The 23,774-nt window shown below is 41.8% G+C and overlaps 1 protein-coding gene across 2 annotated transcripts in view; it reads right to left on the bottom strand.

Annotated features, from left to right (window-relative positions):
• The window catches only part of DOK5 (docking protein 5), a 150,992-nt gene that overhangs the window by 54,822 nt on the left and 72,396 nt on the right, over window positions 1–23,774 (bottom strand). The window lies entirely within an intron of this gene.

Raw genomic sequence — 23,774 nt, 5'->3', positions numbered from 1 at the left:
AAATGGTTCTATTAAATCTATACATAGGCACATAAGTCTATGTACAGATTTAATAAAACTATAGTCAGTTTTATATACTATGTATACAGTAGTTGGTTCCCACTTCTATAAAAGATAATGTTTATACATGCATGCTTGCACACATATATATTCTTATATGTATATGTAGCGAGAAGGATTAAGGGTCTGGGTAAGCTCATATCTTTTTGTATTATTGCTTTTCTTTTTTACTGTATGACATAATCTTACATGTGGAAAACCTTAAAGATCTCTCTCTTGCACATATAGGCACGTGTGCACGTGCACACACACACACACACACACACACACACACACACCTGTTAGAATAAATGAATTCAGTAAAGTTGCAGGATAGAAAATAAACACACAAAAATCAATTGTGTTTCTAGGTACTGACAGTGAACAATCCTATTTATTTATTTATTTATTTATTTTTTAACGTTTATTTATTTTTGAGACAGAGAGAGACAGAGCATGAATGGGGGGAGGGTCAGAGAGAGAGGGAGACACAGAATCTGAAACAGGCTCCAGGTTCTGAGCTGTCAGCACAGAGCCCGACGCGGGGCTCGAACTCACGGACCACGAGATCATGACCTGAGCTGAAGTCGGCCGCTTAACCGACTGAGCCACCCAGGTGCCCCTGAACAATCCTATTTAAAACAATATTAAAAAGAATAAAATACTGGGGCACCTGGGTGGCCCAGTCGGTTGAGTGTCCAACTTTGGCTCAGGTCATGATCTCACGGTCTGTGAGTTCGAGCCCCACGTCAGGCTCTGGCCTGACAGCTCAGAGCCTGGAGCCCGCTTCGGATTCTGTGTCTCCCTCTGTCTGCCCCTCTGCTGACTGCACTCTGTCCCTCGCATTGTCTCAAAAGTAAATAAACATTAAAAAAAATTATAAAAAGAATAAAATACTTAGGACTAAATTTAACCAAGGAAGAAAAGGATTTATGCACTGAAAACTACAAAACACTGCTAAAATAATTAAATAAGGTACAAATAAATGGGAAGACATCCCCTGCTCATGCATTGAAAGACTTAATATTGTTAAAATGTCCTACTTCAAGTTATCTACAGACTCAATGTAATCTGTTTCAAAATCCCACTGCACTATTTGCAAATATAAAAAGGCCACCCTAAAATTCACATGGAACCACAAAGCACCCTGAATATCAAATATCGAAAGTAGTCAAAATGATCTCGAGAAAGAATGAAACTGGAGGTTTCACACTTTCTAACTTCTAAACATATTACAAAGCAGCAGTAATCAAAACAGGATGAGACCAATGGGATAAAATAAGAGCTCAGAAATAAACGGCTGCACAAATGCCCAGAATACACAATGGGTAAAAGAGAGTTTCTTCAACAAATTCAGTTAGCAAACTGGATATCCACATGCAAAAGTATGCAGCTGGACCCTCATCTTACACAAAAATCAACTCAAAATTGATTAAAGACTTAAGTGTATGTCCTTAAGTCTAAGAAAACATGACAGAAAAAAATTTCAAAACATTGGTTTTGGCAAAGATTTATTGGATATGGCACCTAAAGCACAGGCAATAACACTGAAAAACAGACAAAAAACATCAAACAAACAAACTCTGGCACAGCAAGGAAAACAACAGAGTGAAAAGGCAACCTAAAGAATGGGTGAAAATATCTACAAACCATATATCTGATAAGGGCTTAATATCCAAAATCTGTTAAGGAACCCCTACAACTCAATAACTAAAAAGCAACCCAATTAAAAAATGAGCCAATGACTTTCTCAGACATTTTTCCGAAGACCTAGAAATTGCCAACGGGTGTATGGAAAATTGCTAAACATCACTAATCTTTAAGGAAATGCACATCAAAACCACAACGAGACATCACCTCTCACATGTTAGGATGTCCATTATTTAAAGAAAGAAAGAAACAAACAGAAAGGAAATTGGAAGCTTTATGAAGTGTAGGTGGGGATGTAAAATGTCAATGTTAGGACCTTTGCAATGCTTGATTTTTCTCTAGAAATTGTATGTTTACTTTCAAAAGCCCTGGTTAGGGTCAGGTTTACTCTGATTTTGCACATCCTGGGGCTATTTCTTTCTGACGGAAATTATCACAGACTAATTAAAAATTCACAGAAGATAGTGGCTCCTCAAAAATTCTGCTGGTAAAAGATAATGAACACTAAATAGGAAGCTCTCTGATGCATAACGTACGCTTCTAAGCATGGAGGCTGGAAAAGATTAGGTAATGATAAGATTTGGCAAAATGATTCTGTCTCTAGGATTTGGAGGAATTTAAAATAAGACCAAAGGTAAATTCTGCCCCTCAGAGTCATCTTCATTTTCTATCATTTATTTGTTCACCATCATCTATTCTCTCCCAGCCCTTCTGATTCTTTACCAATGAGTTTGGTTGCGGCCGTGCAATTGGCTTTGGCCAACAGACTGTGACCTGATGTGCCACATCCAAGAAGATGCTTCAAAAGTGTGCATAATTAGGTCAGTTTTGTCCTCCTTGAGCTTCAACCTTCCACTATGAGAATAATGTTCCCCACCTTCCTGGATCTCTGAGTACAGCCAGATGGCTCTCAACTGAGTGAAATTAATCCAGCTGTGCTCCATACATCCACAGGCAACCCAGACCCCTCACGTAACAAAGGCAGGAGATAAATATACGTCTCCATAGAGTACTAAGATTTTGGAACCGTTCCCACAGCAGAAGTTGGTTAATACACCCTCTGTTTGATTATCTTCTGGCCAAGAATTTTCAGACAGATTTTCTCTCAAATCTCGCTGTATAATAGTATTGTTTTTTGTACAAAGGAGACCAGATTTCCTAGTCAAATACATAATGATCGACTAGGACATCAGTTATCAGTTTTACTTAGTAACTGAATCATTTGCTCTTTACAGTTTTTCAAAAGAATCTTACAACATGGTGTCCCATTATACAGAAGTAGAGCCAGTCTAATTAAATGAGGGAAGAAATCCCACCTCCCTTAGAGTAAAAATATAAATTTATTATAAATCCACTTCTCAAGTTATATATCTACTTCTCACAAAGCCTACTCACTTCAGTCAATCACAGAATGCTGAATGGCTACGACGTAATACTAAATCCTCAGGATAACATAACATGTTTGTTACTATTATTAAAACCCATACAAGGGGAGCCTGGGTGGCTCAGTCCGTTGAACATCTGACTTTGGCTCAGGTCATGATCTCATGGTCCATGAATCTGAGCCCTTCGTCGGGCTCTGTGCTGACAGCCCAGAGCCTGGAGCCTGCTTGGGATTCTGTGTCTCCCTCTCTCTCTGCCCCTCCCCTGCTGACGCACTGTCTCCCTTTCAAAAATAAATAAAGATTTAAACAAGTAATAAATAAAACCCGTACAAGAAGGAATAGTGAGTATCAGAGAAGTAACTTAATTATGGTTTCACAGACAGAATGGAAAAGTAAAGCCACACTCAGAGCTAGAACTTGTGGCTTCCACATACACCTGTTATACCTAGTACTACGCTCCATAACATGCGCTCCTTAAAAAATACAAGAATAAGTGAACGAATAAATGAACAGGCAGATAAAACTAAAGATGCAAACAGTTTTGGAGACAAATACAGTAAAAGATGCTTCTGCAAATTGTAAGTCATATCTTTAAAGTCTTAATTCCTAAGTAATAATAAGGTATTTGTTAAATTAAAAGACGACAGTCTAAACTCATCTTTGCTACTTGGGCTTAAAATGTTGAAGAAGGGGCACCTGGGTGGCTCAGCTGGTTAAGCGTCTTGACTCCTGGTTTCAGCCCAGGTCACGATCTCACGCATGGTGAGATCGAGCCCCGCGTCCAGCTCTGTGTTGACAGTGTGGAGCCTGCTTGGAATTCTCTCCCTCCCCTTCTGCCCCTCCCCTGCTCGCTCTCTGTCGCGGTCTTTCAAAATAAATAAATAAACTCTTAAAAAGTTAAGCAATAAATAAAATATTGAAGAAAACTCAGCTTTTCAAAAGCCATTTGCTTTTATGTGGGTACATGTGGCACCGTGGTTTTTAACCTGGGTTCCTGCCCTGTGAAATTCGGCTGGAGACACCCAGAGCAGGAATATACACAGCAGGTCCCATGGATCACACCCACTCACACACACATGCACACACACGCATCTTTACGCGACACACACCTGTGTAACCATTATGCACGGTTACATACTGACTCATAAAAACCATTTTAGTCACAATCGCGACTTCCTGGGCCAATGCCGCCTCCAGATACAACCACTACTCTGATCTCTATCATGGTGGGTTAGTTCTGTCTTCTAAAAAACTTTATATAAATGGAATAACACCGTCTGTATTTTTCTGGGTCTGGATTCTTTCACCTAACCCCACGTCTGCAAGATTCTCTCTCTGCGTCTCCCCTCGTCTCTCAAAAATAAACAAACTTAAAAAAGCAAAATAATCTGGAAACACAGATCACAAATACTACGAGAATCGCTATACTACTCATTTATGATCTCAAAATCGTGTAACTACTGCGTTTACTCAAGGGGGCAACTGCGCCCATCTAGAATTGACTCTGTCCATCTAGCTGACTGGCATGCCAACTCCCTCCCATGCTGCTCGTGACATGATACCGCCATCAGGCTCTTCCCAGGCATTTCGGTGGGGACAGCCAGCTAACTGTTCGAACAAGTGCACGTTCTAACGGGGGCACGGATCCGAAGAAGACCACGTACACGTGAATACGGGGGTCCACCTAGGTGACACTTCCGAAGCCTGTTGAGAAGAGGTATTGGTGCTTCTTTGCTTCTCAAGACTTTCAGTGGCATCTGCCTCCCATCTTATCTGGGACTTCCAATCTTCCGCCCACAGTGAGGCAACCTTCCTTCATCAGAGACTCCAGGCAGATGGTGAAGGCGGTCCAACTCACCTTTCCTGGGCCAACGCAGGACGTGACAGAAGGCTCCCTTGTTGGGGGTGTGCTTTCTGGCTCCAGCTTGTGATTCTGTTGGATGGCACGGCCTGAAAATCAGTCCGAACTAGCTCTGATTCCCTTTTTCAAGATATATTCCGACCACGTGTCTTCCTCCCACACATTCGGAGCTCCTCTACGAGAAACGGACTTCTTTCCCCAGTTGGAAGAGAGACAGAGGTGCACACTGAAGTGTCCACACAGGTCCCGCTCATCTAGTGGATAGTTCTTCGGTGCTTTCAGAGTGCTCCCACACATCTCAAGGCAAAAACAGTCTATTGTAATGCCAAAGGTCGTCGGACTGAAAGGACACAACTCTGCCGAAATAGAGGCAGGCCACGATTTATTGTTGTCCTTATCCTGAAAGCCCAACTGAAGACCATTTCATTTATATGGACTCTTCAAGTCCCTTCAGGCAGGAACACTTGGCAATTGCTTTCCTTTAGACTCCTCCATGGCTCACTCCTGCCCCGGATCTCCAGCTACTTCCATAGCATCTTCTTAATAACACCGTTTCTGATTTCTCTTTTGGAATTGCAGACTCTTATTCCACATTTCCTATTCCTTTTCCCGGCTTTGGTTTCTTCCTTGGCATTTATCAGTCACACCAACATACTCTGTATTTCACCTGTATATTTTCCCTCGTGTCTGTCTCTTCCCCATTTAAGTAGAGGCAGAGAGCCATTCACGTGGAATCGATGAGAATGGCACCTCGTGGAGGTGAGCTGTGTGTAGCTGGCTTGCCCATACACAGTGGCCTTAACCGCGGGAAGAGTGAGCGTGAAGACGAGGTCTGGGGAGCCCAACAGACAAACCTGGCAGTAAGTGACCACAACTTCAGAACAGGAGTGATGAGAAGACAAGGAGAGATTTGTGGGCTTCTTGGCCACTATGCAGGTCCTGATTTCTAGTTTTCTGAATACCAAAAACACAAAGTACTAGGACTCCATCAAAGCAAGGAAGTAGTCAACACTTCTAAATTTCTGGTAAATCTTCAAGTAGGCCATCCAATGAGGAATTTCCCCCAAAAAAAGACCGCCAAATTAACTTCGCCATTTAAAGCCATGCCCCAGACATGCTATTCATCATAAACGATAGTATTCATTGAAATAAATGTTTAGCAGCCAGCAATTAACAAAGTGGGCACACTTTAAAAGTTTAATTTGCTACTGATACAGTTTTGCATTAACAACTTAGAAAACAATTACAAATTGCACAATTCAATTTTCCAAACGGATTATTTTGTACTAGATGGAGAAACTCTTGAAATATCTTCTGGTGTCCCAAAGGACGATTAATACAACCGGGTTTTTTAAAGCACATGCATTCCCTTAAGGAACTGGTATATTCCTGTCAAAATTACACAATTAGCATTATGTGGGAATATTAAGTATATTTCTGGCGTGCTACAAAGTCAAAAGCCATTTAGGAAAACAAGGATTCGATTTCCCATTTTTCTCTTTCTTTGCTGAAGGTAATTTACAGATGATGATTTATTTCTGTTTACGGAGTAAAAACAAGACCACTACCTAAAAGGCAATTTTCCACCTTGCTTTGGTAGGCTGTATCCTGATTATTTTTCCCCTTGTGGGACTGAATGAATTAAGTCAGCGATTCACTTTGTATATGCAAATGGAAAAACTCTGCAGAAGCTTCAAATTGCTTCATTCTCAAAAAAAAAAAAAAAAAAAAAAATCAAGGCCATTATCTTCCTGAAAATGAAGAGGCAAAAGCCCCTTTAACTTCTGTGGATTGTCTTAAAAAATAAAAGCAACATGAACACGATCCATTTCTGGATCCACAATGTTTTCTCAAGTATTAATAAAAGAACTATTATTATTGTTGTGCTTATTACATTACTGTTATCTGTTGCAAATTTTCAGAGTACTCGAAAATACCCTAGTGAACACTTCCTGTTAAACATTTCCAAAATATTTCTCATGACGTGTTACAAACCTTTTACCTTTTTTTAATATGGTCTTTCCTAAAAAGGCACCAATGGTTTGAAGTTACAATGCCAGGGCCGGCAAAACAGAAGGGACATGTTCGGTTCTAATCAAAAGTCACCACCCGAAACATCTCTGCTCACTTCCCCCAGGACCTTGAACAGGGCTGTTTAACAAACGTTTCATAAAAGATCTCTTACGAAGGGTGCCTGGGTGGCTCAGTTGGTCAAGCGTCCTCTTGATTTCAGCTCAAGTCATGATCTCACGGTTCATGAGTTCGAGCCCAGCGTCAGGCTCTGAGCTGACAGTGCGGAGCCTGCTTGGGGTTCTGTTTCTCTCTCCCTCTCTCTGCCCCTTCCTCTCTCTGTCTCTCCCTCTCAACATAAATAAATAAACTTAAAAAAAATTTTTTTTAAAGATTTCCTAAGAAAGAACCAGTCTAGACAGTTATATCCCAGTCCCCATACAGAAGGTTTCATTCTTTCCAAAAATACCTACATGCCCTTGGTCACTTAAAATAAACTGGACTAGCGTCTGTCTGAGTTGTAAATTTGGACTGTCGCCCCAAGGAAGGGATCTTTATTTGTATATGCGAAATAACTGAACTGATGCATCTGTTGGGGCTTCCTTAAAAATAAACGGCCACACTCAGCCTAAAAGGTACTTCACCCGAAACGTACGCATCTGCAATCTGTAGAGAGAATGGAATTTGGAGACAAGGACGCTTCTCCTACACTCTGCCAGTGGTGTCCGATTCTGTGTAATCCATCTGGAGACCCGCTGGCAGAAGAGCCCCGAACATTTTAAAGGTGCAAGATGTTATCTGAGACCTCACTTCTAAGACCTCCCTTCCAAAAAGATGAGCAGGAGCTCATCAAAACAGACACAGATGTTTTTCCACCGTAATGGAATTCTGTACTAGCAAAACAATCGGAAGCTCTTTTGTCCGTCAATGTGGGTATTTTCAAACAGGTTAGGGTCAATTATCAGTTCAACATATACTAGACGCTAATAACGCTATCAATATTAAAGCGTACTCTAGAGCTTTTAAGTTAATGAGGTGTAACCACTAACTACCGACTTGGAATAACAGTCAAAACGTGAGGGAAAGGAGACTAGTGTAATTCATGTGACCATTTGATTTTACCTCATAAACCAGAACATTCTGAATGGGAACAGAAGTTCTGCTACAAGTTCTGCAAGGATGGGAGGCTCACTAAGGGTGAGTGTCCTGGGGAAATCTGTGTTTACAGTCGCCTGAAATACAATATGTAGCGCATATAATGAATTACTCCATTTTTGCTTATCTCAAAATATCATCTGGATGCACGTGAGAATATGTTTCTGTTTGTACGCATAGAGAAAAGAGTCTGAAAAGTACATAATCTGTTAGCATTTTTTTTTTCTGAGGTCTGGGACCAGGGTCCAAGATATGGTTATTTTATTTTATCGTATTCCATGCACTTCAGAATTGTTTAAATTTGTTCCTAGGAACATGTGTGATGTTTATAACTTAAAGTTTAACAATGAAGAGGGGCTTCTGGGTGGGTCAGTTGATTGAGCATCTGACTCCTGATTTTGGCTCGGGTCATGATCACAGGGTCACGGGATGAAGCCACATGTCAGGCGGAGACTGGTTGGGATTTTCTTTCTCTCTCTCTCTTTCTCTCTCTCTCTTTCTCTCTCCCCTCTTGCTCATGCTCTCTCTCAAAAAGAAAGAAAGAAAGAAAGAAAGAAAGAAAGAAAGAAAGAAAGAAAGACAGACAAAGAAAGGAAAGGAAAGGAAAGGAAAGGAAAGGAAAGAAGAAAAGAAAAGAAAAGAAAAGAAAAGAAAAGAAAAAGAAGAAAAATGAAGAGAAAAACCAGAGGGAGAAATTTGCCAAAAATTTGTAAATGAAGGAAGTGGATCTCTATCCTTTGCCAACACATCTCCTTCACCAGTGACTCATTTGGCCAACAACATTCTGTGATTTCATCCACATCCAAAAAACATTGACTAATTTTTCACCAACTTCAGAAAACCCACCTTTTTCTTTGGACATCGTTTACAGAAAGCTTTTGTGTGCACTTGAATTATAGTCAAGTGTTTCCACCGATGCACAAACGTGAAATCACACAGATCAAGTCCTAAAGATACATGCTTTTAAGAAATTCGTGTAAAAATGCATACGCAGGAAGGGAAAAAAACATTTATAGTCAATGAACTGTTTAGCTAATTTTCTATTTGTATTGTTCTTATGTTGATATGTGTATATGTGTGTTTCTTAACCATATTAACTAAGTCAAACAATAGATGATGATAACGTAAGCAGATTAAATTTTTATAAACCCTCAAAAACTGGGGACTCTTTCCAAAACACAAGGTCAACTAATCATTTCAAATGATAAGTCAAATAACTGTGGGATAAGAAAAAAGTCATTTAAACTACATGATTGTTTTACAGGATTATAAAATCCAAAATCGAGGATTTGGGCCTGGATTATAGGCCAAAAATGACTGTTTGTTTTTTTTTTTAATATAACTTTATTTATTTATTTTGAGAGGGGGGTAGGGGCAAAGACAGAGGGGGGGAGAGAGAGAGAGAATCCCAAGCAGACTCCGCACTGTTAGCACAGAGCCTGATGCGGGGCTCGATTTCAGGAACTGCAAGATCCTGACCTGAGCCAAAATCAAGAGTAAGACGCCTAACTGACAGAGCCACCTAGGCACCCCTAAAAGTGACTGGTTTACATAAGTTAAGTATTTAAATCAAAGGGGCTTTAAATCAAAATGCAAATTGAATGAAATCATCAGGGATAAACTTAACAAAACATGTACAGGATATGAAGACTGAACATTACAAATGCTGATAGAAGAAACTTTAAAAGATTCAAATAAATGGAGTGACATACCATGTTCATGAACTGAAAGACTTGACATAGAAAAGACGTCAGTTCTCCCACAATTTGATCTATAGGTTTAACATAATTCTTCTCAAAAGCCTAGCATGGGTTTTCCATACACATAGACCAGCTCCATTTAAAATTTTATGACAAGGCAAGAGAATAGCTAAAATAATCTTAGAAAAGAGAGTAAGTGGCATCATTCATTGTACCCAACATGAAAGATTATTACGCATCTACAGTAATCAAGAGAGTGTGATATTGGCAGAGAGACAGATACATGGCTTAACGGCGAAGAACACAGAACCCAGGAACAGAGCCATGCTGATATGTCCGAATGATTTCTGACAAATGTGAAAAGCGATTCAATGGAAAAAGAATAACTTTTTCCCCCCAACAAATGGTACTGGAGTGATTGAACATCCACAGGTAAAAAGAATGAAACTCAATCTACCTCTGACACCGTATAAAACCTAAACTCAAAATGAATCATGGCCTTAAATATGTAACATAAAACTGTAAAATGTTTGGGACAAAACAAACAAACACACAGAGCAAATGTTCAACATGCAAAGCTATACAAAGAGTTCTTGCATTTGGCACCAAGAGCATATCCAGAAAAGTAAAAACTCAAATACTGGACATCACCCAAATTAAAACTTTTTTCTGCAAAAGACCCTGTTAAGAGGAAGAAAAGATAAGCTGTGGAATGAGCAAAATTATTTGCAACCACATACATGACAAAGAACTCATATCTAGACTATATATATATATATATATATATATATATATATACACACACACACATAATTTTATATATATAAATTAAATACTAAATATATAATATATATTAATATGATATATTATAATTCTATTATATATAATTCTTTTATTATACATTATATATATTATAATTATAATATATAATTATATTATATTATTTTTATATATTTTTATATATATTTTTATATAATATAATATATAAAAAGATAACATGTTATATTATTATATATGTTATTGTAATATAATATTAATATATATTAAATATATAGAATATATATATATATATATAAACTTTCAAAGCTTAAACATTGGCAAAACATGTAAAGAGATACTTCACGGAAAAAAGCACAGATGGCAAATTAAGTGTATAAAAATATGTTCAACATCATTAGCCATTAGAGAACACAAATTAAAGCCTCCTGAGATACCACTGTCAGAAAGAAAAATATAAAAATAGTGACAACACCAAATGCTGATGAAGGTGGAGAGTCGCTGGGACACTCACACGCCGCTGGGGAGAATGTGAAATCGCACAGCCGTTCTGTAACCCAGTTGGGAAGTTTCTTACACAGCTAAAGACGCAACCCCATATGATCTAGCGGAGGCACTCTTGGGAATTTAGCCTCCAGAAATGAAACCTTTATTTGTAATAACCACAAACGAGAAAGAACCTAGATGCTCTTCAGTGGGCGAGTGCAAACAACCAGTGGTAATCCTTCCGAAGGAATACTGCTTAGCGATAAAAAGGAAGGGGCTACTAATACAACAACTTGGATCAATCTCAAGGAAATTATGGTGAGTGAAGAAAGCCCATCTCAAAAGGTCATATTCTGCAGGATTCTTGAAAAGAAAACATTATAGGGGTGCCTGGGTGGCTCAGTGGGTTAAGCGTCCGACTTCAGCTCAGGTCATGATCTCGCGGTCTGTGAGTTTGAGCCCCGTGACGGGCTCTGTGCCCACAGCTCGGAGCCTGGAGCCTGCTTCCGATTCTGTGTCTCCCCCCCTCTCTGCCCCTCCCCCACTCGTACTCTGTCTCTCTCTCAAAGACAAATAAAACATTAAAAAAATTTTTTTAAAAAGAAAACATTGTAAAAAACACATTATGGGACTGGAAGATGTAATTATAAAAGGAAACACAAGGGACCCTTTGGTGATGGCATCGTTCTGTATCTTAACTAAGGTGGGTGGGTACAGAAACCCACAGGTGATCAAATTGCATAGAAATAAACACATGCCCACACACATGAGTACAAGTAAAACCGGGCAAATCTGAGTGAAAGCAGTGCATTGTGTTAATTTCAGTATCCTGGCTGGGATAGCGTATTACAGATTTGCAAAACGTTACCACCAGGGACAACTGGATAAAGGGGACACATTTTTCTGTGTTATTTCTTACAAAGGCATAGAAGTCTATAATTACCTCCAAATAAAGTGTAACTTTGAAAAATGTAAACAAAGAGTTTTCAAATGTGCTCCAAGGAATATCTCTAGAAGTCTCTGGGAATGTGAGGAAGAGGGGGGTAGAAATGAATGTCTGGGGACGCCTCAGTCGGTTAAGCATCTGACTCTTGATTTCGGCTCAGGTCGTGATCGCACAGTTTGTGGGATCGAGCCCCACATCGGGCTCTGGGCAGACAGTGTGGAGCCTGCTTGGGATTCTGTCTCCCTCTCTCTCTGCCCCTTCCTGCTTGTACGCTCTCTCTCTCTCTCTCAAAATAAATTAAAAATAAAACAAACAAAAAAAAAGAATGACTGTCTGGATCTCTCTTCCCCACGCCAGCCTCCACTCTGGCTTCATTGAAAACAGCTCTTTCTTTTATCTACTTAAATGCTGGGCCATCTAAATAAGGCAACATATGAACTAAAGAGTCTATGTCAGGGAGGCAGTGAAGCATGGTTATTAAGGATGTGGGTGTCAGAGCCAGACTGCCTAGGCTCCAGCTCTAATTCTGTCACCTCCCAGCTGCATAATCTTGGTCATGTTCCTCAACTTCACTCATCCTGAGTTCCTTCATCTGTAAAATAGGAATAATAAAAGTATCTGTCTCATGAAACTCCTGTAGAATTGAACTAACAGCTCTGAGTATGTTCAATGCCTATTGGGACAAAGTACACCCTCAGTAAATATCAACTACTACAAATACCAAAGGAAAACCTCTAGCTTAAATGGTATTGTCCAGAAGCACACCTATTTTTTATTTTATTTACAATTTATCCCAAAGGGTTTAGAGAGGGTCGAGCAAAGTATAAAGGGCCTGCCTTACATTATTTTTTTACATCTTCACACAACCTTGTGAGGCCAGTCTTATTAACATTAATCCCACTTTGTAGAATTGAAATGTAGTAGATGGCCTTTCTGTCCCCAAATCCATGGTGTACTATTCTCCCTGCCACCACAAATTCAACCAACATTTAACGAGTGTGTATTATATTCCTTATGTTGATAAAGATGCTGAGGGCACAGAGTCGAACACACAATACAGGATCGCTGGCCTCCTAGGGTTTATTGTTAACTAGCAGTAAACCAACGAAGAAATAAATGTGTAACGTAACTTTCAACAGTGGCAAGTGTTAGGAATTTAATAAGAAATGTCATTCAGACTTGCACGGAGGGTTCACGTTAGGCCTTTTTGAGGCAATGAGTTAACATCTAAAGTAAGAGGAGAAACCACGGGGCAAGGCTGGGCAGACCGAAGGAACGGCAGGTGCAAAGGTCCTGAGGTGGGTGAACAAGGTGAAAGGAGGCCAGTGTAGCAAGGTGGCAAGTGGCACGGGGCGGTCTGAGATGTGTGCTAGAGCAGAATCACTCGAGGCCTTGGTTTGTGGTAATGGCTGTGAGTTTTGATACAATTCGAAGGGTGATGGGGAGCCTCGGAAAAAAAATTACCCTCAGAGGCATAGTTTTGAAACCAGCTTATACTTACATCTCACAGATGGCACATGACCCAATGCCACGGCAGGTGTTACAATACGGACCGATACCACCTTCCGTCTCGGGTCAGGCGTGGTTGACTACCTGACAGGCTTGCCCTTTCTCTCTGATTTGGGTCTGTGTCATCCTCGGCCCTTGCAGAGCAGGCACACGGAATAAATGCACCTCTGACAATTTCAGTGAGTGCTTTTGATGAAAATGGCATTTCAGGATGGGTATGTGTGGCTCGGATGAACATCTCACTGCAGGTGAAGCGTTGGTGACGTTTTTTCAGTCACGACACATGTATGTACATAAGCTAAAATAAGTAACTGAAAGAAAACAAGACGTTGGGGCCCCTGGGTAAGTCCGCTGGTGAAGGACCCAAGTCTTGATCTCAGCTCAGGTCATGATCTCATGGTTCATGAGTGTAAAGCCCCGTGTCTGGCTCCATGCTGCCAGTAAGAGACCTGTTTAGGATTCTCTCTGTCTCCCTCTCTCTCTCTGCCCTCTCCCCTGCTCTCTCTCAAAATACATAAGCATTAAAAAAAAAAAAAAAGAAGAAGATGTTTGTTTCATTACAAATAAAGTATCATAACAGTTTTACTTGTGTATCCACGCTAAAATAACAGACCTACTAAGTACAGTGTCACATGTGGATTCGTGCAAGATCATCACTTTCTCTTTCTACTGTTGTTCAAGAGGTAACTCAGGGAGGGGGCACCTGGGTGGCTCGGTCGGTTAAGCGTCCGACTTCGGCTCAGGTCATGATCTCGCGGTTTGTGAGTTCGAGCTCCGCGTCGGGCTCTGTGCCGACAGCTCAGAGCCTGGAGCCTGCTTCCGATTCTGTGTCTCCCCATCTCCTGGCCCCTCCCCTGCCCGTGCTCTGTCTCTCTCTGTCTTTCAATAATAAATAAATGTTAAAGAAAGTTAGAAAAAAAAAAAGAGGTAACTCAGACATTACAAAAAGTTGCGGTGGGAGCCTACAAGCCAGGGCAACCCAGAGAAATGTTTGATTTGATCTGTATTGCATTTTACAAATACACTTAAACATTAGAAGTTCTCACACACACACAAAAAAACCAAAAAACCTGCATTTCCCATTTCTCTTGAAAGCGTGGAATACCTAACAACAGTGGGCTCACATTTCTGTAGTGCAAAAGTAATCTGGAACTGGACAATATGAAAGCAGAGAAAATCCCACAAGTTGCAGCAGAGACAAGGATAGAGGCAACAGTGTCTTCATCTTGGACGCTGTGTGCTAAGAAATCCCTTCTAACATTAATGGGGAAAGGCAGAGACGTTTCAGTAGTTATCGAATGTTACTTACAATTGGTAGAACAGGCCTTTAGAATAATGTAGTCATCAGAATTCATAAGGAAAAGGAAAGAGTTGGTGAGAGACTGTATCACAGTGAGCCACGTCGTTAACTTCCTAAAGTGGGGGATCTGTTCATCATGTTGGAGGTTGATAAGACAGGTATAAACATATAATTTAGAGTTACAGAAACAACTAACAGGAAAATGAAAGCAAGTCATGGAGGCAGGTCTGGGGAGGTGTGCTACTTTCCTAGGGCGGCACTAACAAAGTATCAGAAACTGGGCGCCTTATGAAAAGATGCTCAACGTCGCTCCTCATCAGGGAAATACAAATCAAAACCATACTCAGATATCACCTCACGCCAGTCAGAGTGGCTAAAATGAACAAATCAGGAGACTATAGATGCTGGAGAGGATGTGGAGAAACGGGAACCCTCTTGCACTGTAGGTGGGAATGCAAATTGGTGCAGCCGCTCTGGAAAACAGTGTGGAGGTGCCTCAAAAAATTAAAAATAGATCTACCCTATGACCCAGCAGTAGCACTGCTAGGAAATAACCCAAGGGATACAGGAGTACTGATGCATAGGGGCACTTGTACCCCAATGTTTATAGCAGCACTCTCAACAATAGCCAAATTATGGAAAGAGCCTAAATGTCTATCAATGGATGAATGGATAAAGAAATTGTGGTTTCTATACACAATGGAGTACTACGTGGCAATGAGAAAGAATGAAATCTGGCCTTTTGTAGCAACGTGGACGGAACTGGAGAGTGTTATGCTAAGTGAAATAAGTCCTACAGAGAAAGACAGATACCATATGTTTTCACTCTTATGTGGATCCTGAGAAACTTAACAGGAACCCATGGGGGAGGGGAAGGAAAAAAAAAAAGAGGTTAGAGAGGGAGAGAGCCAAAGCCTAAGAGACTCTTAAAAACTGAGAACAAACTGAGGGTTGATGGGGGGTGGGAGGGAGGAGAGGGTGGGTGATGGGGAGTGAGGAGGGCACCTTTTGGGATGAGCACTGGGTGTTGTATGGAAACCAATTTGACAATAAATTTCATATACTGGAAAAAAAAAAAGAAAAAAAGAAACTGGGTGCCTTGAGCAACAATAATGTCTTCTCTCTACAGGCCTAAGTTCAAAATCAGTATGTCAGTTGAGTTGCCTCCTATTGAGGACTGAGGGCGAATGTGTTCCAGGCCTCTCCCTGAGCTTCTGGCAGGGACCCACAATCTCCGGCGTCCCTTCGTTCAGCCCTGTGTCTGTAGCGTTTCCAATCTCTGCCCCAATCCTCACCCAACTTTCCCCTGGGCGTTGTGTCTTTTCTTACCAGAACAGCAGCCACTGAATCAGGGTCCACCCAAACCCAGTAGCCTCATCCTAAATTGATTCCATCTACAAAGACCCTATTTCCCGAGGCCATACTCACAGGTACCGAGGGTTAGGACTTGAACATATCTTTTTTTGGGAGACACCATTCAGCCCACAATAGGAGGCGAGAGGTGAAGTAAGCAAAAGTTAATTTTCATCATAAGCCCTTCGAGATCATTTGATTGTTTAAACCTTGTGTATATTTTGTGCGGCTTTTTAAAACTTTAAATATCTGTACAACTGTGACAGGGCTGTCTTTATGATTAGACGGTCTCCTCCAGAAGACAAAACCATGCAGTAAATTCCAGTGAGTGAGAATGTGGCCTGATTCACACAGCTCCTTTTATTCTCAATATACCAAAGGGTCTCCTAATGCTTCCACTATGCAGTACTGGTATAAGTAGGCCACAAATCATTTTCTAGGCACCCTAAGCGTCCTTGGGATCCAAAGCAGCCACTGTGCCAGACATTATGCTGGGCCCCGAGGACACAGAAAGCTGAAGAAAGTGCAGTTCCCACGTACAAGGAAATCAGAGTCCAACATAGCAAGTGATCACAGCAAGATACTCTTGGTTGTAACAGAGTTCCCTACCTAGAGTGTGCTGGAAAATGAGGAACATATATTCAATTGTCCCTATCACTTAGGGTAAACTCTATCAGCTCTCTGCTGCACATGAGAGAAAATCTAAGATCATGAGGTTTGAACACGATAAAAGTTATTCCTCTCACATGAGAGAAACAGAGTCTAGGGTTGGCCTGTGGTGCAGTAGGCTGAATATTTGTGTCCTTCCAAAATTCGTACGTTGATGGGGTGCCTGGGTGGCTCAGTCGGTTAAGCATCTGACTTCGGCTCAGGTCATAATCTCGTGGTTCATGAGTTCGAGCCCCGTGTTGGTCTCTGTGCCGACACTCAGAGCCTGGAGCCTGCTTCAGATTCTGTGTCTCCCTGGCTCTCTGCCCCTCCCCCACTCTCCTTCTCTCTCTCTCAAAACTAAATAAATATTTTAAAAAAATTAAAAACAACAACAAAATTGGTATGTTGAAACCCAATGCCCAATGTGATGATATTAGAAGTACGTCTGGCATGAAGGTGGAGGCCTCGTGAAGGGAATCGTTGCTCTTATAAAAGAGACTCCAGAGAGCTCCCTCACCCATCTACCACATGCAGGCACACCAAGAAGTCAACAGTCTAAATCCTGGACGAGGGTCTTCACCAGAATCTGGCCATGCTGGCTCCTGCTCTTGGACTTACAACCTCCAGAACCGTGAGAAGTGAATTCCTATTGAACGAGCCACCTGTCTATGACATTTTGTCCCTGTTGCCTGAACCAGACTAGGACATATGGTGTCGGGGAGCACAAACCAGACCCAGACATCTCCCTCTACACTTTTATGGGACGTGTCCTGCTGCTTCACCATCCTCAACCCATGGGCTTTTCTGTATCGTGGGCCAAGACGGCCAACGTCCATTTTCTAATCAGCAGGAAAGAGAAGGAGATGAAGGCCAAGGCATTCTTCCCTGTTACACCCCTTCTGGCCAGGATTTAGTCATACAGCCACACCTCACTACATAGGGGTCTTTTCCTTGGGCAGCCTTGTGTTCAGCTGAAACCCAGCTGGCCACCACCGATGAAGAAAGCGTGTGATTAAGGGTCCACAGCAACCAGACAGACTCTGCCACCAGCATCCACCCACTGCTTGCAGCATGACCAGTGCATCCAGGCAGAAGGGGCCCAGAAGACAGGCTAACTTGGGGTGCATCGGGAGGAATTACAGGAAGGTGAAGACACAGAAGAGACTCTGAGGGACCATTCACATCTGCCACGTGGACAGGGAAGGAAGGGTATCTGTGCAGGGGAAGGAGCATGAGCAAATGTGGTGACGGACTGGAGACAGGAGAGGGGATGAGGAAGAGGGTGAATCCAGGACAATCCTTTGGCTTCTGCCTTGAATAACAGAATAGGTATCAGTGCCTTACCCTGAGACACGGAACTCCAGAAAAGAACCAACCCTGGGTAGGAAAGATAGCTAATTCAATTGTGAACGCATTTCAGGAGCCTTTGGCACACTGGTGCATACTTTTACCTCCTTGAGTATTTGAAAAAGCAAAATGTGGTTCAGGTACTACAGTTACCCCCTTCTACCCATCCTACTTCTGCCTACGAAATGTGGGTATGGAAGCATTTACCAGTGGGGAAAAACATCCAAGTAATAAGCTATAATTTAACCTGTGGAGATGTCAACAGGCATATTCTCACTGGCATAAGTGAAGGAAGTTTCCAGAACAGAGTCTGGTGGGTAGTTTCCTGCACAAAGAGGGAATGACTCCAAAGCACTGTATTGAAAAAAGGGGCTATGATATATTTTAAGATTTTGAAAAGGTGTATTACAGACAGCTACATCACAAGAGAACGTTTTAGAAGAACGAGAAGCTGGGTAAACAAGAATAGGTCATTAGTACAGAAAAAGTTCTGATACACACACATACACACACACACGAGGGATAAGCTGGTAGAAATTCCAGAGAAATACTTTTGGGGATGCTAGCTTACCGTGAGGAGCCTAGAATCCTATTTTCACAAAAACCAACAACAAGGTCTGGCAATGGGTTTGGGAGACAGAAAGTGACCTACTCACTAAGGAAGGACAGAATGAGAGAACAAATAACTCTGGCAAAAAAAAAATAATGGTGATTACCCTTTGCATTGAGAGGGTCTCCCATTTTATGGACACATTCATAAACACTTACTCATTTGATACCTAAGTTAACCCTATGATTTTGGTGAAGTGTGAATGGCCACCCCCAGTTGCTCACTGTTGGAATAACAGGCTAAACGGACCTTTAATAAACAAGGTAACACACATAAGCAGCATATCCAAAACCGTGTTCCTTGGAATTGTATTTATTTGTTCCATGGAACACGTGAATTAAAAAAAAAGGTTGCTCCCTGGTTTGGGAAAAGCTGACTCAAAGCTACTCAGGTGTCCTAACCTTTGGCCTCCTCAGGTCTTGTGATAAGCTACCATGGAGTATGACTCTCAAGAATGGATGGAAATGTTGCAGTTCCCCAATTTCTTTGACCACAGAACCCTGGTCCTCCTGGAAGTCTCCTCCGCCAGAGTCACCGGCACACGTTCCGGGAAACACTCTATCAGAGAATCTGTCGGAACTGCCTTCTGGCCCAAAGTGAATTGAATCCTGCAGGCTTAGCGATGATGAGGAAGCCATGATGTGACCTGCCTCGGAGGTGTTAAATTAATTAAACAAGGAGGCCATTAGGCTGATGTGGCTGTAATGCCCTGAGAGAATAGAGAAGCAAACCAAATCTTGAGGCCATAAATGCCTCAAGGTAATGAAGTCAAACACTAAGGACAACCAGTCATAGCCAACTAGGCTTTAAGCTACAGCCAATCAATAACTGCCTTACTCTGCTTCCCCCTTTTCACTACAGAAGTCCGTCCCCAGCTCCCATTAGTGGGGGTCTCCCACCCCTTCCAGTTTGGTGCTACACAATCTGAACTGATTTCTTCTCAAACTCTTACAACATTCAACATGCCCCAGTTTATCTTTTAGCAGAGGTCACCTCTACACAGACGTTAAGCAACCTACCATACACACACAGTGGCAAAGCCGGGATTAGAAAGCAAGTCTCCCAAATGTCTACGTTTGCCTTGGTCTCAAAAACAATAGATGGTCTTCCTTCCACTTAGATTGCCTCCCAATTGTTATTCATCTTGAAAAAGTAAAACTGTTCATAGAAACGCTCAACCCCTTCTGGCTGGGGTGAGCAACTCTGATTTCCTGAATGAAAACAGTGAACTTGCCTCTAACAAGAAGGTCGGGAACTATATTTAAAGTCACTGGAGTATTAATATTGTTGCAATTACAGTTAATCAATTTCACGGCCATCTCTGACAGCTGTGGTGCTAGAGGGGAACTTCATGCAAGAGGAAAAGAAAGGAAAAATGAATTGCCCTGTATGCCCATTATTCATGTATTTATTTTCCAATTTTTTTCATGAGATCATCTTTAGCTACATTTTCAGTGAGGAAGGCACCAACTTTTAAAATTATGCAGTCAACTTCCTATTTTAAGACTTTTAGTAAGGATCAGATACGCAGAAAGTGGCATTTTTTCCCCTTCATAATGTCTCTAAGAATGAAATGAGAGAGGCACTGTGCTTTCGTAAATGCTACGGATTTCCTACAGGAGGGCTGTGGCTCCACCATCTCTGTACTGACCAAATAGCATCATGGACAGTTCCTCATTTCCTTCAGAGATTGTTTTATTTATATTCCGGTAAATTCTAACCTCTGGTCACGGTGCGCTCCTCACAGCCTCAGTATTTTATTATCAAGATCCATACATTACTCAGCATTTGGATAAAAAATGCGTATCGCAGAGTTATTCTGCCCCCAAGAGATTAATATTAAGTGTATCAGATCTGAGAGAGTAAGGAGAATGAATGGCTACAGGAACTCATCAAGGTCTTGGAGGCTTAATGTAGATCATCCTTCCATTCTAATGCTTTGAACTTTGGTTAATGATTATTACAGATGAAAGAGAACATAGCTTACCACCGTCCCCAAAGATTTGCGTATTAAATTCCAAAGCCAGCAGGTAGAAGTCTAAACTAGGGCAAGTTGGTCCTCAATCTTCCCATACTGGGTTCACATTTAGGGAGGATCTTTCCAGCCACTTTGGTTTTACACTTGAGTCTGTCCTCCTAAAACTTCCCAACCCTGGCTTTTTCTGCCTCCATCACTAACTCAAGATTCCCTTTCCTGGCTTCAAGGTGTCTCAGGCACAGATTTCTTTTGGTAAACTAAATAAAAGTATGACACAAAGACATTTGTAGGTACTCTCTCTCATCTGTTTATAATGTGCATTGTTGGGGCACCTGGGTGGCTCAGTCAGTTAAGCGTCTGACTTCGGCCCAGGTCAGGATCGCACAGTTCGTGAGTTCGAGCCCCGCGGTGGGCTCTGTGCAGACAGCTCGGTGCCTGGAGCCTGCTTCGGATTCTGTGTCTCCCTCTCTCTCTGCCCCTCCCCCGCTTCGGATTCTGTGTCTCCCTCTCTCTCTCTCTGCCCCTTCCCTGCTACGGACTCTGTGTCTCCCTCTCTCTCTCTGCCCCTTCCCTGCTTCGGACTCTGTGTCTCCCTCTCTCTCTCTGCACCTCTCCAGCTCATGCTTGCACTCTGTCTCCGTCAAAAATAAATAAACTTAAAAATAAATTTTATAATGTGCATTGCCTCTCAACCAATAGTTTAAAAAAAAAAGTCTACTATGTATTAGGCAATGATAACTAATAGTGAACCATGCCTCCCCCCCAGCCACCAAACAAATAAACACAAAACCTGCCCTTGTGGACCTTAACTTATGGTGGCAGTATAAAGAAGACAATAAGAAATAACCAAATAAATATACATGTAGTGGTAAGTACTGAAGAGAAAAATAAAGAGAGATGGGCAGGGTGTGTCAAAGGATTCCATTTTATTATTTTTTTAAAGAGTTTATTTATTTATTTTGAGAGAGAGACAGAGCAAGAGAGAGCAGGGGAGGGAGAGGGAGAGACAAAATCCCAAGCAGGCTCCACGCTATCAGTGAGGAGTCCGATGTGGGGCTTGAACTCACGCCCTGTGAGATCACAACCTGAGCTGAGATCAAGAGTTAGACACTTAACCGACTGAGCCACCCAGGTGCCCCAGGATTCTATTTTAAATAAGAGATCAAGGAACAGCCTCCCTTAGGGGAAGAATTTGAGCAATGACCTGAACAATGTAAGGAAATGAGCGATGTGGATACTTGCAGGGAGAGCATTCCAAGAAAAGGAAGGAACAAGTTCAAAGGTGGAGTGGGTGGCATGCACTCAGGAAAGCAAAGAGCCCAGGGTGCCCGTAGCAGAACGGAGGGGGATGGGGGAACTGAGCAGATGAAGTGAAATAGGGGGCAGGGCGTCAAATCTTACGATGGTTTAGACTTGCCTGGAGGGGCACCTGGGTGGCTCAGTGGGTTGAGCATCCAACTTCGGTTCAGGTCATGATCTCATGGTTCACGAGTTAGAGCCCCACGTCAGACTTTGCACTCGTGGTACAGAGCCTGCTTCAGATTCTGTGTCTCTCTCTCTCTTCCTGCCCCTCCCCCACCCATGATCTCTTTCTCCCTCCCTCAAAAATAAATAAACATTAAAAAAATTTTTTTTTAAACAAAAACAAAAATGAAGACTTGGCTGAGGGTTTTGCCTGGAGTACCGTGATGTGATATTTTGAATAGACTCTAGAGGGCCGGGCATTAGGGAGCCCATGGCTTAGACCACAGTGGTAGCAACAGGGTTGTAAGAACGTCTGGAGTCTATGCATGTTGAACACAGAGCCAACACCACTTGCTGACCAATTGGATTTGGGGAGTTCCTAGAAAGTATTCCTCACTCGTCCTCTTTCTTCTCTTAGGCATGGGAAGGTCTGTAAGCAAAGCATAGCCTATGTCTTTATTTTTCTACATTAAGCATGGGGGATGGTGAGGAATCAGGTATTTCTGGCTGTATCTGGAACTCTACCAAAACAAGAAAGGACTGATCAACATTAGCGGTCACACACAATAACTAGACAGGACAAGAGTCGGATGGTGTCTTAGTCCTTCTGGGCTGCTGTAACAAATTCCTACAGATGGAGTGGCTTGTGAACAACAGAAACTTGTTTCTCACAGCTCTGGAGGCTGGGAAGCCCAATGGAGAGGCACCGGCAGATTCAGTGTCTGGTGAGACCCCACTTCCTGGTTCACGGATGGCTGTGTCCTCACATGGAAGAAGGAAGGAGGCAACTCCTTGGGGTCACTTTTATAAGAGCACTAATTCAAATCATGAGGGCTCTACCCTCATGCATTCAAAGGTATGCTACCAGTGGCTTCAAGGATCACTGCTCCTAACTAATAGATTTGCAACTCAACAACTCTTGCCTAAGGACAAAAACCATTATCCGAAATAGTGGAAATATCTGGCATATGGAACATAAATGGTGGGGGAAATTCCAGGTTCATAAAGAGGTTTCCTTCTGTTCTCCCTTATAGAGAATGTAGGCTGGGAATGAAGTTGACCTTGGAATACGGAACTCTGTAATGAGATGGTGAGGAAATGGAACACATGGAAAATGCTACTGTTGACTCCTTTCCCTACTTATCCCAAAGTCTTGCTCTGTGCTTTTTCTTTCCTTATGTACGTACAGATGTGCCTATAAAGCATATGCTTTATTTCTCTAAATTGAGAAGGAATACAGCTTGCCCTATGGCTTTTTTCATTATTGGATAAACCAAGGTGTCAACATAGGCCCTTAATAAGATCTTGTAAAGTCATCACCTGTGGAGAATTCGCATAAAAAAGGGAAGATTATCCACTCTCCTTTACCTAACCAAATTTCTGTGCTAATGAATCTACTGGTTGCACATAAAATTTTAAATGGCAAGTAGACTCACTCCTGATAAAAGCTTACCAAAAAAGGAAAGTAATCTCGAGATAGAAAACTAAAACAATTAAAATGCTCTATCATAACAATAAACATAATTCCTCTGTAGACAAGAATAGTATTTTCC

Source organism: Panthera onca, chromosome A3 (assembly GCF_046562875.1).
Source record: "Panthera onca isolate mPanOnc1 chromosome A3, mPanOnc1 haplotype 2, whole genome shotgun sequence".
In the NCBI taxonomy this organism is placed as follows: domain Eukaryota; kingdom Metazoa; phylum Chordata; class Mammalia; order Carnivora; family Felidae; genus Panthera; species Panthera onca.
This window is presented reverse-complemented; position numbering and strand designations above follow the sequence as displayed.